Below are 18,076 nucleotides of genomic sequence, written 5' to 3' on the forward strand. Positions count from 1 at the left end.
AAAAGTAATTCACTTAATCACTTTCTCAAAATATAGGGTTTTAAACCCTCTTTTAATTTATTAACTATTAATAAATTAAATCTTTTATTTTTAAAAAAAATTCACACTAAACTCAAAGTGGTAATTTTAGTCAAAATATGTTTTACAAGACTTACCAAGTTTATATCTTACAATAAGCAAAATTTTACTTTTTACCTTAAGTTCCAAAATCTCATTTTTTACACTAAGTGTGAAAAGCTTTTTTTTTCCACATTTTTAACTACATAATTTGTTAGTTCATAACTTTAAATTTACTTATCCAATTGTTACCAAAATTTCCCAATTCAATTTTTTGTATGCCATTTAGGTCTTTGTAAAATCTTACCTCAAAATGAGTATTTTTGATTGGTGAAATTATTTTCCAACAAGGAGGTAAAAATGACCTTATTTTCAAGTCCTTATTTTTTCCAAACTTTGACACTTAATAACTTTCAAAACGTTCGGTATTTTCTTACCAAATTTTACAGTATAATACTAGATTATGCCAATAATATGTCCACCAAATTTTAGACTGAGGTAGAGGCAAGCCCTTGCCAGGGTATTAACCTTGACTCAGACTGAGGTAGAGGCAAGCCCCTCGGTTGTGACAAGTTTGATTTCTAGTGCTGGTGCTACTCATTCATTTGTGTCTGCTAGAGTGATAGATCAGCCGTGTAGACCTAGTGATTTGTATGTTAGGCTTTTCAGACTTTGTTGCCAACTGGGGAACTAGTAGTCTCTAGGAGGTGGATTAGAGCATTGCTAGTAGAGATAGATAGTAGAGAATTGTCTGTTGATCTGATTGAGTTGGAGATGGATGACTTCAATATGATTCTAGGGATGGATTGGTTAGCGAAGTATGGGGTGACGATTCACTAAAAGCGCAGGATGGTAACTTTTGAACCAGAAGGGGAGGTACCCTTTGTATTTGTGGGGACAGTTAGTGGACCGCGAGTACCTATGATTTAAGAACTGAAGGCTAGAGACCTGATGTAGGAAAGTTACATAGGATTCCTAGCAAACATTATGGATATCTCTAGGGTTGTGTTGGTTGGACCGAGTGAGACCAAATTGGTATGTGAGTTTCTAGATTTGTTTCTAGTAGATTTGCAAGAAATGCCGCCACAATGGGAGGTCGAGTTTGTTATAGAATTTACGCCAGTGGCGGAGCTATTATGTGGGACACCTTACAGAATGGCGCTGGCAGAGTTGAAGGAAATGAAGATTCAGTTGCAGGAGTTACTGGATTTGGGGTTCATCAGACCTAGTTTCTCGCCATGGGGTGCTTCGGTGTTGTTTGTCAACAAGAAGGATGGATCTCTTAGGATGTGTATTGACTACAGAGAGCTGAACAAGTTAACCATTAAGAACAAGTACCCATTACCTAGGATTGACGATTTGTTTGATCAGCTACAAGGAAAGACAGTGTTTTCTAAGATTGATCTCCGGTTAGGTTACCATCAGTTCAGGATTAAAGAGGTGGACATACCAAAGACCGCCTTCCGCACAAGATATGGACACTATGAATTCATGGTTATGTCCTTTGGATTAACCAGTGCCTCAGCAACTTTTATGGACATGATGAATAGGGTTTTCAAAGACTATTTGGTCAAGTTCGTGATTGTGTTTATTGATGACATACTGGTGTATTCCCAGTCAGAGCACGAGCAACATTTATGCCTGGTATTGCAACGGTTGAGAGAGCATAGGATTTATGCTAAGTTCAGCAAGTGAGAGTTTTGGCTACCGCAAGTCACGTTTCTGGGCCATATTGTTAGTAAGGAAGGGATTTTGGTTGACCCAAGTAAGATTGAGGCAGTGAGAGATTGGCCTAGACCGAGTAGTGTCCCAGAAGTTAGGAGTTTTCTGGGATTGGCAGGGTATTATCGGCAGTTCGTTGAGGGTTTCTCCAAGATAGCCACAACATTGACTGAATTGACAAGGATGAAGACTAAGTATGTGTGGACAGATAGGTGTGAGAATAGTTTCAAGGAAATGAAGAGGCGACTAATCACTGCCCCATTGTTGATTCTGCCGACAGACAATGAGAAGTTTGGGGTTTATTGTGACGCTTCGAGACAAGGTTTAGGGTGTGTGCTGATGCAGGCCGGAAAAGTGATAGCCAATGCATTGAGACAGCTAAAGAAATATGAACAAAGATATCCCACGCATGATCCGGAGTTGGCAGCAGTGGTATTTGCACTCAAGGTTTGGAGACATTATCTATATGGGGGAGAAGTGGGAGATATACATCAACCACAAGAGTTTGAAGTACTTCTTTACTCAGAAGGATCTAAATATGCGCCAGAGATGGTGCCTGGAATCAGTAAAGGATTATGATTGTGATATCCAATTCCATCCTGGGAAGGCTAATATAGTGGCTAATGGATTAAGTCAGAAGGGCCCAGGACAATTGTTCAATTCGAGATATATATCTGATAGGTTAGCTGAGGAGATGACTAGAGCGGGTATAGAGTTGGTGGTTGGTCGATTAGCCAACATCACTCTTCAGTCTACACTCCTTGAGATGATCAAAGAAGCGCAAGGGAAGGGTTTGCAGTTGAGAGGGCACAGAGAGAGTGTCTTAGTCAGGGAGACTAAGGACTTCTTTATCTCGAAGATGGGATTATTGAAGTACAAGGGTCGAATCTGTGTTCCGATGGATTCCAATATCCGGGGAGAGATTTTTGGTGAATCTTATACCACTCCCTATTCTTTACATCCAGGTACAACGAAGATCATGGGACAGCATGATTCAGTGTGGGTGATTGTGGATAGGAATACAAAGTCCGCCCACTTTTTACCTGTCAGGAAAACTTATACTATGGAGCAATATGCCGAGCTATATGTGAAGGAAATTGTTCGACTTCATGGGGCTCTGAGGTCGATAGTATCCGACAGGGACCCCACTTTCACCTCCAAGTTTTGGGAGAGTCTGCAGAAGGCTATGGGGACGCAGTTGTGGTTTAGTACCGCTTATCATCCTCAGACGGATGGACAGTCTGAGAGGACGATTCAGATACTGGAAGATATTCTACGAGCCTGTGTGCTTGATTTTAAGGGATCTTGGAGTAAGTATCTTCCTTTGATTGAGTTTTCGTACAATAACAGTTACTAAGAGACTATAGGAGTGGCTCTGTATGAGATGATATATGGGAGGAAATGTAGATCACCTATCCATTAGGATGAGACGTGTGAGAGGAGATACTTGGGTCCTGAGATGGTTTAGAGGACCAATGAGGAGATTGAAAAGATTAGTGCTCGAATGCTCACCTCCTAGAGTCGCTAAGAGTTATTCGAACTTGAAACGCAGGAGCATAGAGTTTCAAGTCGGTGACCATGTGTTCTTTAGGGTTTCACCTTTGAGAGGAGTGAAACGGTTTGGTGTTCGGGGCAAGCTGAGCCCTAGGTTTGTTGGCCCCTTCGAGATTTTGGAACAGGTTGGAGAGGTAGCTTACAGATTAGCGATGTCTCCAGCTCTATCAAGGGTTCATGATGTTTTTCACGTGTATATGCTTTGGAAGTACGTATCAGATTTGACACACGTACTGAGTTATGAGAACTTGGAACTGGACCAGGATTTATCATATGAGGAGAAGCTGGTTCAGATTCTCAACTGGAAGGATAAAATCTTGCGGAGCAAGACCATCGCCTTGGTGAACGTGTTGTGGAGGAACAGCAAGGTTGAAGAGGCGACGTGGGAACTTGAATAAGATATGCGAAAGCGGTATCCTGAGTTATTAAGGTAATTTCAAGGACGAAATTTATGTAAGGAGAGGATAATTGTAGCGTCCCAAATTTGCTAATAAGGCTTAGGGCCTTTATTAATGTGCCTGGAGGGCAATAAGGGATTTATTATATGAATATGTGAATTTGATGAGTATGTGGTTACAAATGCATGTTTAGGTGAATTAAATATGCATGTGGGGCCCATTTGGTTATTTTGTGCGTGATTGTAATTTTAGCCCGTTGAGGGCCCGTTTGGTGTAGTGTTATCTTTACCACGTGCGAGTGGTGATATATTTGAGATGCACGATCCGAGACAGTCCTAGGGAGCGGTTTAGCTAGGAAGTCACAATGGGACCCGAAACCCGACTCGGGGTGAGTCGGGGGGTATTCTGGGCATTATACATTTTATTGGGTTATCGGGTTATGAAAATAAATATTTGGAGATATATTTGAAGTTAAAACGTTTAGGAGGGAATATCAGGGAAATTTACCATTTTTCCCTTGGGGACGTTTTTTGATACCCCGAGCCTTGGAGGTAACTTATGAGAGCTAAGTTAATTAAGAAAAAACTAAGGAAACATTCAAAAACTTGGTAAACAGACCCTCTCCCTATCACTTGGTGTTTCTCTCTCTTTGAAATCTTGAATACTTTTATGTGTTAGAGAATTTCGGGCTGACTTATTAAGGAAATTGAAGCTGGCTGTGATTGAGGATTAGCTCAAGGGCAAAGCTATCAGTTGAGGTAAGGATCCTAACACTTAATTATCTGAGTTTATGCTGAGTTTCGCTAGAGTTAAAAGTTTATGAATGTGAGCTAAGTGGTGGATCACCTATGATTATTTAGATGAGGTTTGGGGTTAGTTCTTGGGTAGGTTTTGCTACTAGGATCACTCTAGAACTGCTATGGTACTGAATTGAATTGTTAGTTTGGTTTTGGAGTCAATTGGCTTGGTTTTGGATGTGAAAATGGGGGATTTTTCTGGGTTCGAAGGGTCGTGCCACAATATTGTTCTTGGTGAGCGGCGACCCTCTAGAACGGTTTGGAGGCCAGGAAGAGGGGCGGGACGCGGAGCGCATAGGCTATATTTGGGGGTTGGGTTTCTAGTTGAGGCAGGCCGCGGTACAAGGCCTTGGAGCCACGGCGCTTAGTGGGTTTTTGGACCCCGAGAGGGTTTTAGGCTTTGGAATTCAAAAGTTAAGGCTCAGGATAGATTTTATCACCCGGATTGATAGAATACAAGGTCCCGGAGACTAGAATTATAACCAAAAGTTATTTAATGGATTAGAACATGATGGATGGATGTTGTTGATACGTTGTGGCTAGGTTTTCACCGAGGCTTGGATTAGAGGACTGTGCTCGGGAAATCGGCGCTTGGAAAGCTCAGGACATAGGTAAGAAAACTGTTGTACCCATAGAGCAGGGCGTGGCCCTATTATTTGTATTGTAGGGCACGACCCTATGTGATTGTGTTGCAGGGCATAGCCCTATTAATTATGTTTGTATTTGCTTAAGTAATTGTTAAGTTTATGCTATGTGTTTCATATATGTAAATGTATAGCAAGGGCCGGGAATAGCGAAGGCCGAGAACGGCAAGGTCGAGTATGGCAAGGGGCCAGGAGCAGCGCTATGCACGTGAAGTGCAAGTTGCGAGGGTGAGACCCCTATTGGATACCTTGGATATCCTCATGGTGTAGACCGCGAACCCAGGGCCTGTTAAAGAGCCTAGGATGGCATGGTCGTTATGTGTTTAGCCTGTTGATGGTTTTGTTATATGCTAATTGATAGTTGTGCATATGTTGATTGCTTGTGTGGAGTTTTCTTGCTGGACTTTGACTCACGGGTGCTCTATGGTGTAGTTAAGGGCAAGGGATTGATCGATCAACCATGAGTACGGAGAGCATGAAACGGCAGGTACATGTTCGGCCTAACTGGCTGCCACGACCATGGGTATTTTCGGGAGATGTTTTGTATTAAACCTAATTTTTTCGTTTAGTCGACTTTAAACATATTTTGAGTTGTAAATATTTCTAAACGGTCTTTTGGGATCCCTAATGTATAACGTTTTATAATTTCTATGAATGGTTACATTTTAAAGTTATATGAGTTTTGTTACAGTTTAGCTACACTTTTAACCTAAAACCTCGATTAGCGAGTTAATAGCACGTTTTAAACTTACTTAGTAATGGCTCTAAGGAAGTAAGGCATTGCAGATTACATCTGATCCCTTAAACATAGTGATTTTACAACAATAAACATGTTCACACACAGCTTGCGAGCTTGGACACTAGGCTCACACGCCTTCGAGACTTTCGAGCTCGACACCTTGGTTCGCCTATGTTCTCAACGAGTAACGTTGTCGATATAATCCTCTCCGAGCTTACAACGCTCGAACTCGAAACCATCTTACATGATGGCAGGAACTGAATTAGGAGATTTTTACAAGTGTTGAGCTATTGCTATTGTGAGCTTCAAGCCTAACTTATGACCTCGGAACACCTTCGAAACTATGTAGTTTCTGAGCTCACTAATTTCGATATTGTCACATTTACTGCTCAATGAGACTGTCTTTGACTTTCTCATTAATGTTGATTACATGACGACTATGTTTATTTTGAGCTTACACCTTACGAGCCTGAATTTCAAGATCAAGATTTCCACTTTCAAAATCAGGGTGTAACATTTTACCCCCTCAAAAGTATCAGTTCAAATCCTATGAGACGAAAACTGTTGAACTGCCACCTTGTGTGGACACGCGTCAGCCACGAATTGCTCAAACAAAGTACTTGAGTACTTTTCCCACACGTCCACATCTTTTCGCATTCAGCTTTTTGCCGCCATTGTCACGTTTTCCCCCCATCCGTCAGATCACACTCAAGATCAAACCAAAGGCCCAGATATACTCGACCCTTGACATCCCATGGGGTCATATATATGAGCTATCTCTCCTCTTTCATCATCTTCATTTTACATTCTAGTTTTTAGAGAAAAAGAAAAAACCAGAGCCATAATCACTCCTTTTCTTTTTTCATGTTCAACAAAACAAAGAGACATAACAACCTTGACATTTTCGACTCCGTGAGAGCTTCCTTGAAACCGCTCCTACAGTCATCGATCTCACTATATCTGCCAGCCACCGTGTGTAAGTTTCTTGTTCTTTTATCTCTTCATGCATTTTTACGTTCTTCGTCCCCATATGAATGCATGTTGTAGTTGGTAGTTTTAGTCGCACTTCTTAGTTGATACTTTCGATTCAAAGTATTTGACAACATAATTCTAAAACTCATATTTAGTGCAAAAAATACGAACATAGGGTTTTTTCAAATTATAGGCAGTGTATTGTGTAAGACAAGATATGGGGGTTCTGAATTAGGGTTTTTAATTGCACAAATCCAAAAAATTTCACCTTTATGGGTAACCGTCAACTGTATCCCTGAAAATCCGAGATCCCTAAAATGAATCCAAACTTTCCCACTCTCGCATTAAGTATACGCTTGAAGTCTGAACTTTACAATAGTTCGGGGGATTATTTTCGAATTTGATATGCCTTTTCGAGACCTCGGTCTCGATTGAGCTTACTCCATAATCTCGGGCTTTCGAGCTCGAATCACCAAAACTATACTCTGATTGCTTGTATGCCTGGCCCTCACCCTTTTCTTGCTTGCTAGATGTCACAGAACTCTAAGAATCGGTGGGGGTGAGTGCTCGCAATTCCTTATTCTCCATCAACTCCAAGTCCAAAGTCTCCCTTCACTCAAAACCATCGTCTGATACGCGAACACCACTCGAGGTGCGAACAAGAGGACATCCGAGCCCATTTTTGACGTCAGATTGACGAGGTCGAGGAAAGAAAAAACTACGGGTCACGATTTATCCAGATCCGGATCCCGAGATCAGACCTATCCCCTCGATCCCAAACTCAAAATCACCGTTGCTTACGAGCTTGGTGCACTTTCCTTTTCACCGATGGAGGACACTTAAGTTCGCCCCTCTACTTCTCAAGCTGCAACCATTCCTACCTCGAGGGAGGAATTCTTCGAAGCTAAGCATTATTGGAGTTCAGTCACTTCAACGAGCCAAATTTCTGACATTCTAGCTCACCATGGCCTAAAGCTCTCTGGCATGCTGATGTGTCGACCTGCAACTCTGAAGAAGCGGAGTTGCTACGCCCCGGGTGATGGAAGACCCGACAGCAAGATTAAGCTCGCAACCTGGAGTCGTGAGCATATGAAGGCAGGGGCCCTAGTACCCCTGAAATCCTTTTTTAAGGATTTTCTGGACTTAGTTGGGCTCGCCCAATTCCAACTCCAGACCAATTCTGATAGGGTTCTGCCCACCCTCAAGTCCCTGTACCACGAGCTGAAGTGGGTAGGACCCTCACCTCAAGAGATCCTGTATCTCTTTTGTCTGAAGAGAAACCCCTCTAGAGCTCAAGGAGGAGATGGCTTCTACTATTTTTCGAGCTACCCAAAGGAGAAGAAGATCTTCGAGGATATGTTGAACCATCTCCAAACTTTAAACTGGCCTTCTGCTGGACGGACGGCCTCGCTCCTTCAAAATTCTATTCATTCCAATGAAATCATAAGTACTCACACATATTCATTTTCTTGCTCGATTAATGACTAAGCTCAAAATAATAACACATCCATTTCTTCAGCCAACTATCACCGTCCACACCCACAGAGTCAATGGTGGAGCACAAGGAAGCTCTGCTCCAATTGTCGTATGGTTAGCGATCCCTATCCTATCTTCTCCATGAAGAACGACTCCAAGCATGTGGTCTCTTGGAGAAAGATCAGTCGACAAACGACACTGCCTATTGAAAGTACTTCAAGTGGGAGCATGTGCCACTTCCCACTGAGGAGCACCCCCCGAGACGGAGGTCGTTGAGCTCGCGGGCCCATCCCTCTGTGGCTCGCTGTCACGACAAACTCACATCGGGAAATGAAGCCCAAGACAAGGCCTCGAGCTCGGGTGGTGGACGTAAAGTAATACTTAGCTCGGCCATGTGGTCTCCTTTTATCCTTAAGCACAAACCTAACACTTTGATCCTATTCCCAGATTCCAGAGATAACTTTCATGTTTGGTCCTGAGTAGATCATAGGGTACATAGGTTAGATAGTTTGTTAGGCAAATTCCAAACTATGTATAGTTTAAATGAAGTTTGGGATGGGGTCGCTGTTCAATATGTGACCAACGACTATAGAGACCTTTCGAGGTTATCCCCCACATATAGGGAAGGGACTCCCCCAGCATCCTCTGAAGATAGGGGGATTACTTGGTCTCCGAGCATAAGCTCATGGGAGAGTACTTGTTAGGTTTCTTTTGACATCAGCCTTGTTTCTCTTTTTGTAGTTTAGGCTCGATCACTAATGTGTAAATTGTGTATGCGTAGGCGACATGGAGTCTGATTTAGACAATGTACTCAACCATCGGTCGGGAGCCAAGTAGATTAAGCGCCCAAGGGCATCACAACGAGCGGGCCCGAGCCTACCCGCTAATCCAAACCCCAAGGTCAGAGTATCCACCGAGATCTCACTTCACCTGCCTCCTGCAATCAAAACTTCTCAACAGATTGCTCCAGCTCCAAAGAAGCAACTTCCCACACGAGAACGCTTGTTGTCGATTTCGACCCATGCCCTTGAGTATGTGATCAAAAATGCTGCGGGGACACACGGAGCCAGTCAGGGCTCAGATGTACTATCCCAAGTTGGCCAAAGTTTCAGCAACCTTGGCGTCCCTCAATGGCAGTTCCTCACCCCGGTCGAGACAATAACACCCTTTATGACAAGGGCAGCGAGATCCTCACCTTGGCAAGTCCTTTTACTCTGTCATGTTGCTCATTTAGACTTATCATGTATGTTTACTAACCCAATTTTGTTTGTGTACAGGCTTTTACTGCATTTTCTCAACTTAATTACAAGCTCAACAACGAAGTTCACTCGAGCCTATCTGTTGACCCATGATTTGGCCAACGAAACGGAGTCAAATATACGACAAAAGATAAAACGGTATGTAAGAAAGAGAATCTAATGGAAGAGAAAAAAACACCAAGGATTTATAGTGGTTCGGCCCCAAAGGATGGTAATGACCTACGTCCACTTAGTGCTATTATTAAGATTGAATCTCAAAACAGTGATCAAAGAACTAGGGTTCTTGAGTTTCACAAACTAGAGAAGAAATACAATAAAACGATGGATAACTCCACTATCTCTCTCTCTCTTTTTCCCTATCTTCACAAAAAGATTCAGGAATCAAAAGTCCCTTCCTTGAGCTATTTCATGCATATTTATAGGCTCAATGAGGGTTACATATGCCAACGTTCCCTATCTTTTCTTAAAAATCGCGTATCAAGATAATAATTAAGAAATATTCAATGCAATTATTATAAGATTACAGTTTAAGAAGGAAAAAAATCAGGTTATACTACCAGCCTGGTCGTATCTAAAAGTTAACCCCTGGCAAAGCAATGTGCCTCTGGTCGATATTCGAGGAGCACTTCTGCCACGTGTCAACCACATGTGAGAAATCCTTGCCACGTCATCAACAACCGTTTTTAGGGTACAAATTTTCCCCCCAACTTTATTTATTGTGACCAGCAATAAGTAAACTTAGGAAACTGACCCTTCGAATACCCCACAAAATCTGTCAGAGACGCCAATGCTTTCTCGAAAAAGGTGACCAATCATGTCTAATCAAGTCTTTTTGGTTTCCCAATAACTTGTCTGACGGCTATCACACTTCCCCATGCCTTGAAAAGTTACCCTCTATGATTACCTTGGTAACCGCTCCTCGGCTAATATAAATAAACCTTTAGAATCAGTTTTTACTTTTTACATTTTAACTTTATCCTCAAGAAAACTGAAGAAGCGGGAGCTATATTTCCAAACAGAAACTCAGATGGATCACGAAGCTCTTGTTCAGCCGAATCAACTTAGCGCCTCATAACTTTACTCTATCTTTCATACAAGTACGTTTCTTCAAACCTTTCAGTTGTTAATATGCCATGCAACACTTATTTGTCGCTATTTCTGATTTCTGAGTTCTTGGAGATTTTTTATTGTTCTTGACTGAAACTATTTTGGGGAAATTGGGAATGTTAACTGGTGTTTGAAAGAGTGATGAAACAATGTCTTGTAGGAGTTAGGAGCCAGTTTGGTAGTCGAGATTGTAGATTTAGGGCGTAAAATCGAAGTAAAAATTTGATTTTTAGGCTAGTTGAAAAACTGGGTTTTTCCCGCCCCTTCGGAGTCGAAAAACTTTTTCCCGAAAAAATTTTTACTTCCGCTTTTCAATCTGTTTTTCAAACTGCTCGTATAAAACTTAGTGTTTTTGCTAGAATATTGCTACTCGTATAAAAGCTTAACTTTTATACGCGAGCAACGTTATTCTAACTCTCAACACAGATTTTTAGGTTTTACATTCTCACTTCCCCCTTTCTCTGTTCGCAGCGTTTCATGCAAAATCCGTGGGGAGGTGAAACGCCTATCGACAATGACTTGCTTGCCAAACTGCTTGAAGATGAAGAGCAACCGTCGTTGCTTATACTAGAAATTCCTTTTTCTCGAACCCCACCCAATAGATCTCAGCCAAACCTTCCAGCCATGGGTAGAGTAAAATCCACTGCCCAGAAAAAGAAAGCTTCCAACCCTTCTAACTAGCCTGCTCCTCAGGTTGGAATTCCCTTGACCAGTGGTCGTGAAGGAAATATTTCTGGCCCAAACATTCAAACTCGTGCTCAGCCCCGAAACGTCGTTCAACCAGATTTTGAATGGTACATCGCACCTGTCAGCCGGGTAAGGATCAGGATGATCGCCAATTACATCAAAAAATATGGACTCCCTGGGGTGACACTAGTCCAACCTACTCAAGACCAACGGGCGAACTTGCCTGGAGGTGCCTTCAACGCCTGATCGAGGAACCACATCGAGGCAGGAGCTACCCTGCCTCTTCATCCTTTTTTCCAGGGGGTGGCCAATTACTTCAAGGTCGCCCCGTTTCAAATAACTCCCAATGAATATAGAATGCTTGCTGCACTCTATATCCTCTATAACCATAAAAAATGGCTTGTCCCCACACCGCACGAGGTCAACTATCTGTTCGACCTAAAATCTAACCCCAACCAAGAAAACACGGGGTTTTTCCACTTTTTTCACTAGGAAATAGGTCGCACTTTCCTGACTGACACCACCTACATCTCTAACATGGGGAGGTACCATCTGGAGTTTTTGCTGATGACTGACATGGTCGCGAACAACTTGGCCTTCACTCAAGGAGGTAAAGTCTTTGTACTACTGGTTCTCAATCTTTCTTCAATTTTTTGCTGCATTTTCCTTAGAAATTTAGTGCGTTTCAGGCCCATGGTTACGACCAGACCCTACTCTAGACATGGAGATGTGATCAGCCCTCCTGGCCAGCATGACCGACATAGAGAAAAATGTCAAACAGCTGGTCATAGAGGCCAACTTGAGGCTGGTCGGGCTTTTAGCACCCCATCAAGACATGAGGGAGTCAACAGCGGGAAGTGCCACTGGCGAGGAGATCCCCCAGCAGCACCTAGACGTGTCACAACCTCAAAGGAGGACAACCGGAGTGACAATCAGGGAACTCTCCAACAATCCACGAGCTACTGCTCCCCCCGCCCCTCAGGGAAAGGGAAAAAAGAAGGATACTGTCCTTCTCAAGCCTCTCGACGAATCGTCGGACGAGAACGGTACAGATTTCTCGCTCTTAGATAGTCTGTCTATTCCTTGTCACCTCTTCGATGGGGATGGCAACTTTAGATACCCTCCTACTTTAAATTCAGATTTCTTCAAACCAGAGAGTGAGTGTAGCACTTGTAGAGTAATAAATGTAGTGACCAGTAATGATAGGTCGGGTATTATACTTTCAATTTCTCTGTCCTTGCTTCTTAAACTTAGAAAGTTTCTTTTATTATATTTCCTGATTGTTCGCTCATTTCTTTTTTGTAGACATGCCTGCTGAACGTGCCTTTGACTTGTACACCAAGTCAGCGAGCAAGAAGAAATCCCATAGGCACCAGTCTGGGGAGGGCTGCAGCAACCAGCTTGCGAAAAAGTCTCAAACAGACGACCCTCCCGCATCTACTCCAACAAGAAAGACAATTCCTCCACCAGCTCCTGCCAGGGAGGCAACTCCTCCAACTCCAATAAACCCAAATCTTCTGTCTCCGGTTGGACAGACTCCTCCTTCGGCTCCAGTCGACCCTACGCCCCCAACATCCACCGTCTAGCAGTCGGCTGGTCATCAGGAAGAAGCCTCAGGAGACAACCTTACGCACGTGGTGCTCAACTCAGCCAAAGATAGGCTGTTGAAAATAACGAAGCACTGACACAGCCGGAAGGCAATCCAGGAGACTGGCTCCATGGGGGTCAACCAGGTCCCAGCCGCACACTGAATGAAGTGCTTGCTATAAGTTGCTTTATGCTTTGTACATTGTCTTTTTAACTTCCTCCTATTAACGACCCTATCCCTCTTCTTTTTTTTTTTTTTGATCGTAGGGGGTGCTTACCCTGACCTCTGGCTAGTGATCTTCAAGGATGCAGAATGCTCAGTTTGAGAAGAAACTCAGCGATCAGCTCAGTGCTGCTGAGGCTCAATACACTAAACAACTCAAGGCGTCTAAGGCTACCTATGCCGAGCAGCTAAAGGCAGTCAAGGCGAAACATTCTGAGGCCCTCAAAGAGGTCGAGGCGAAGCACCTTGAGGCGTTGCAAGTGACTGAGGCCACAATTTCTTCTCTCAAAGAGGAGCTGAAGAGGAAGGATGCAAGTATCGATAAGATCACTGCATCAAAGGAGCAGTACAAGGAGGTCTCGCTCAGAAATTACCGGGAAGCCCACAAGCTTCAAGATGAGCTTGCAATTAGTCGCCAAGAAGTTGCTCCTTTAGAGGAACAGAACGCCCGCAACCTTGAAAACTATGAGGAGGCATCGTTCGAGTGTTTCTACTTATTCTGGAAGAACAATCCCACTTCCAAATTTTCCTATCTTCCAGACCATATCAGGGAGGCAGAGCTGGCTAGGTGCATTGCTCGCCTGGAAGAAGAGACAATTCCAAGGTCTCCAGAAATTTCTCTAGCAACCGACATCGAAGGCGCTCGAGAAGAAGCTGGGGATGCAGTCGACCAGCAGCAGCAACAATCGCCACAAGACCCCCCGACAACTTCATAGTTTATTTTTCTCTTTTAAATACATGACCTACGGGTTGTGATGTAAAGACAACTCCTTATTTTCCAGTTGACTATTTATTGCTGCATGGGCAGCTTTTACTTTTAATTGAACAGTTACATCCGAGCAACGACTACTCGCAGTGTAAAAGGATACATTTTGATATTATAATATATTTTCATCTTATTATAACATCTGTTTGCATAACCGAACTTAGCATAGTACTTTGGTTTGATTTAACAAACTACAAAATTTTGAAAAATACTCTAAGTACCCTAGCATGCTTTCACTTATTTTGCTCATGTGTTTACATACCTTTCGATATGCTTTGCTTACTGGATACCTTATATGCCCCCCAAGTGATCGAGGAGCTTTAGGTCCTTGGTCACTTGCCTTAAACAAAACCTGTTTGAACAATACTGTTCGTAGAAAAATAATTAAAATTGTAATACAGCAAAACAACACACGTAATGAGCAAATACTTGTATAAAATACAATAATTGGCAAGAATGACTGGCTGCGCATAGTCCCTTATATTTCTCGTAATAAATGGACAAAACTTGTCTGTATGAGTGATCATAAAGATCTTACACTTATAAGCAATTAGTCACATAAAATGACCAACTCTTTTTCATAACTTGTAAAAAGTAAAATTAATACAAGACAATCCTTTAAGAAGGATTGTTTATTGATAGTACTTGCACAGGTGTTCTCCATTGTAATAGCGAGGAACGAGATCTCCATTTAAACAAGCAAGTTTATAGGTGCCTGGGTGAAGGACTTCTTCAATCTGGTATGGCCCTTCCCAATTAGGTCCGAGTACTCCAGCAGCTTGGTCGTGGGTGTTTAGGAAAACTGTTCGATGTACCAGATCTCTGACATTGAATATCCTTTCTTGCACTTTAGAATTGAAATACCAGGCGACTTTTTGCTGGTACGCAGCTACTCGGAGTTGGGCTTGCTCACGCTTCTCATCGACCAAGTCTAGGGATTCCATCAGTAGTTGGCTGTTCGAGCCTTGATCGTACGTTATTCTACGATGCGAAGGCGGATCTAACTCAAGAGGGAACATAGCCTCATATCCAAAAGCTAAAGAGAATGGAGTTTGGCATGTTGCTGTTCGATGGGAAGTTCTGTACGACCAAAGGACTTCAGGCAATTGTTCTGGCCACGCCCCCGTAGATTCTTCTAGTCTTTTCTTCAATGTACCCTTTAGCGTTTTGTTGACCACTTCGACTTGTCCATTTTCTTGGGAATGAGAGACTAAAGAAAAGCTCTTGGTAATGCCATGCCGTCCGCAAAATTCCGTGAATAAATCACTATCGAACTGGGTGCCGTTATCACAAAATCCAGCACCTTCTTGGTCGTTATGGTTGCGAGTGGCTCGGCTTCAGCCCATTTAGTGAAGTAGTCGATGGAAACCACAGCATACTTGACGTCGCCCTTCCTTGTGGGCAAAGATCCAATTTGATCTATGCCCCAAACTACAAACGGCCACAGACTTTGCATCTATTTAAGCTCATTAGGGGCTGCTCGTGGAATTTTGGAGAACCTCTGGCACTTGTCGCACCTCCGTACAAACTCCATCGACTCTTCATTCATCGTGGGCCAGAAGTATCCTTGTCTCAGGAGCTTTTTTTACAAGCTTTGCCCCCCTGCGTGGTCTCCAAAAAGGCCTTCGTGTACCTCTTTCATTAATTCTTTGGCCTTTTCTTTTGAAATACATCTGAGGAGTGGCATTGAGTATCCCCTTCGTTACAAGATTCCATCGACCAGGATATACCTAGCAGCTTGTCGCTGAAGGGTCCTGGCTTTGTTTCTGTTCGTTGGTAACACGCCTTGCGTCAGATACTCTATATATGGTGCCATCCATGTATCCGCCATCTGGATCACCATAGTGGTATCCTCTGATTGGATACTTGGCATAGACAGTCACTCAACCAGCACTATATTCAGAGTATCTGCATCCTTTGCACTTACTAATTTGGCCAAAGCATCAGCATTGGAATTCTGGTCGCGAGGTACTTGCTGGAGGGTGTATTTGTCAAACTGAGCCAATAAATCTCTTGTTTTGTTTAAATAGGAAACCATCTTTAAACCTCGCGCCTGGTATTCTCCCATGACTTGATTCACCACCAGCTGAGAATCACTGTAGATGTCGAGAACCTTTATAGTCATATCCCTGGCTAAACGCAACCCAGCGAGTAATGCTTCATACTCGGCCTTGTTGTTAGAAGCAGTGAAGTCAAACCTAATTGCGCAGTGAAATCGATGCCCTTTTATCGCTGCTCGCGGCAAGTAAGATATATCAAACTGCCAAAGTTCAACTGCCCATTTTAACAATCTACCTGTAGCCTTTGGTTTTTGCAGGACTTGACGTTGATGCTGGTCGGTCAAAACCATAATTGGGTGAGCTTGAAAGTAAAGCCGCAGCTTCCTGGAGGCCAAAATTAGGCAATAGGCTAGCTTCTCGATGGGCGGGTACCGCTGTTCTGCTCCAATTGGCCTTTCCTTACATAGTAAACAGCCTTCTGCACGCCTTCTTCCTCCCTTACTAAAACGGCACTAGCAGCATATTCTGTGATCGCCAGGTAGATGAACAAAGTTTCTTTATCGACCGGCTTTGACAGGATGGGTGGTTGCGCCATATGAGTTTTTAAGGCTTGAAAAGCCTGCTTGAACTCCGCCATCCATTCAAACTTTTTTTTGCCTTTAAGTAGATTAAAAAATGGAACGCACTTATCTGGTGAAATGAATCTACTAAGAGGGGCAATTCTTCCGGTCAAACTTTGAACATCCTTAATCTTCGCTGGAGATTTCATATCGACCAGGGCTTTAATTTTCTTAGGATTGGCTTTAATTCCTCTCGAGTTAACTATAAATCCCAAGAACTTCCCTGATCCTACTCCGAAAGTGAATTTAAGGGGATTTAGCTTCATTTGATATTTATTCAAGACGTTGAAGCATTCCTGCAAATCCTTTACATGCCCTTCTGCCTTTTTTGACTTGACCAGCATGTTGTCGACGTAGACCTCCATGTTTGTGACGATCAGCTCCTTAAACGTGTGGTTGACTAGTCGCTGGTAAGTCTCACCAGCATTTTTCAAACCGAAAGGCATTACTTTGTAACAGTAAAGCCCTGTATCAGTCCGAAAGCTAGTGTGATCCTTATCAAGGGGATGCATAATAATCTGATTATACCCGGAGTATGCATCAATGAATGAGAGAATCTCATTCCCTGTAGTGGCATCGACCAGCTGGTCGATTCTTGGGAGTGGGAAACATTCTTTGGGGTAGACTTTATTAAGGTCTGTGAAATCCACACACGTGTTCCATTTTCCATTCGGCTTGGGAACTAGCACGGTATTTGAGACCCACGATGGATAAAATGCCACCCTGATGAACCCATTCTTCTTCAACTTTTCGACTTCTTCTTTTAAGGCTTTAGATCTATCTTTGTCGAGCAGCCTTCTTTTTTGTTGTACTGGTGGAAAACTCTTGTTGATGTTCAGGACATTGATGATGACTGCAGGGTCTATCCCGACCATGTCTTTGGGCGACCAGGCAAAGACTTCCTGGTTTCTCCTTAAAAACTCCACCAATGCTTGTTTTGTTGTTGTCTCTAAGTTTTTACCGACTTTCACAACCCTGGTTAGATTTTCTTCATCGAGTTGGACCTCTTCAAGGTCCTCGATGGGCCCAATTTCTTCCTCAAAATCCCCAAAGCAAGGATCCAAATCTCTATCCTCACTTTGGGCAACACCCTATTTGGTGACATTATCACCTGAGTGGGCCTGAGCATCTATTGCCACTTGCAACTCTTTTCCAGGAGCATCTCTCGATACACCCTTATTTGCCTTGGTGATTGAGGCGTTGTAGCACTCCCTTGCTTCCCGCTGATTCCCCAAGACGCATCCTACCCCTGCGTCAGTCGGGAATTTCATGGCGAGGTGCCATATCGAGGTGACGGCTCGTAGGTCGACCAGAATTGGTCTCCCAATTACAGCATTGTATGCTGAAGAACAATAACCTACTATGAAAGTAGTGAGTAATGTCCTATTAGCAGGTGCAGTACCTACTGTAACTGGAAGCCTAATCGATCCTGTTGGGGCGAGCCCTTCACCGGAAAAACCATAGATGG

Source organism: Humulus lupulus, chromosome 9, assembly GCF_963169125.1.
Source record: "Humulus lupulus chromosome 9, drHumLupu1.1, whole genome shotgun sequence".
NCBI classification, from domain to species: domain Eukaryota; kingdom Viridiplantae; phylum Streptophyta; class Magnoliopsida; order Rosales; family Cannabaceae; genus Humulus; species Humulus lupulus.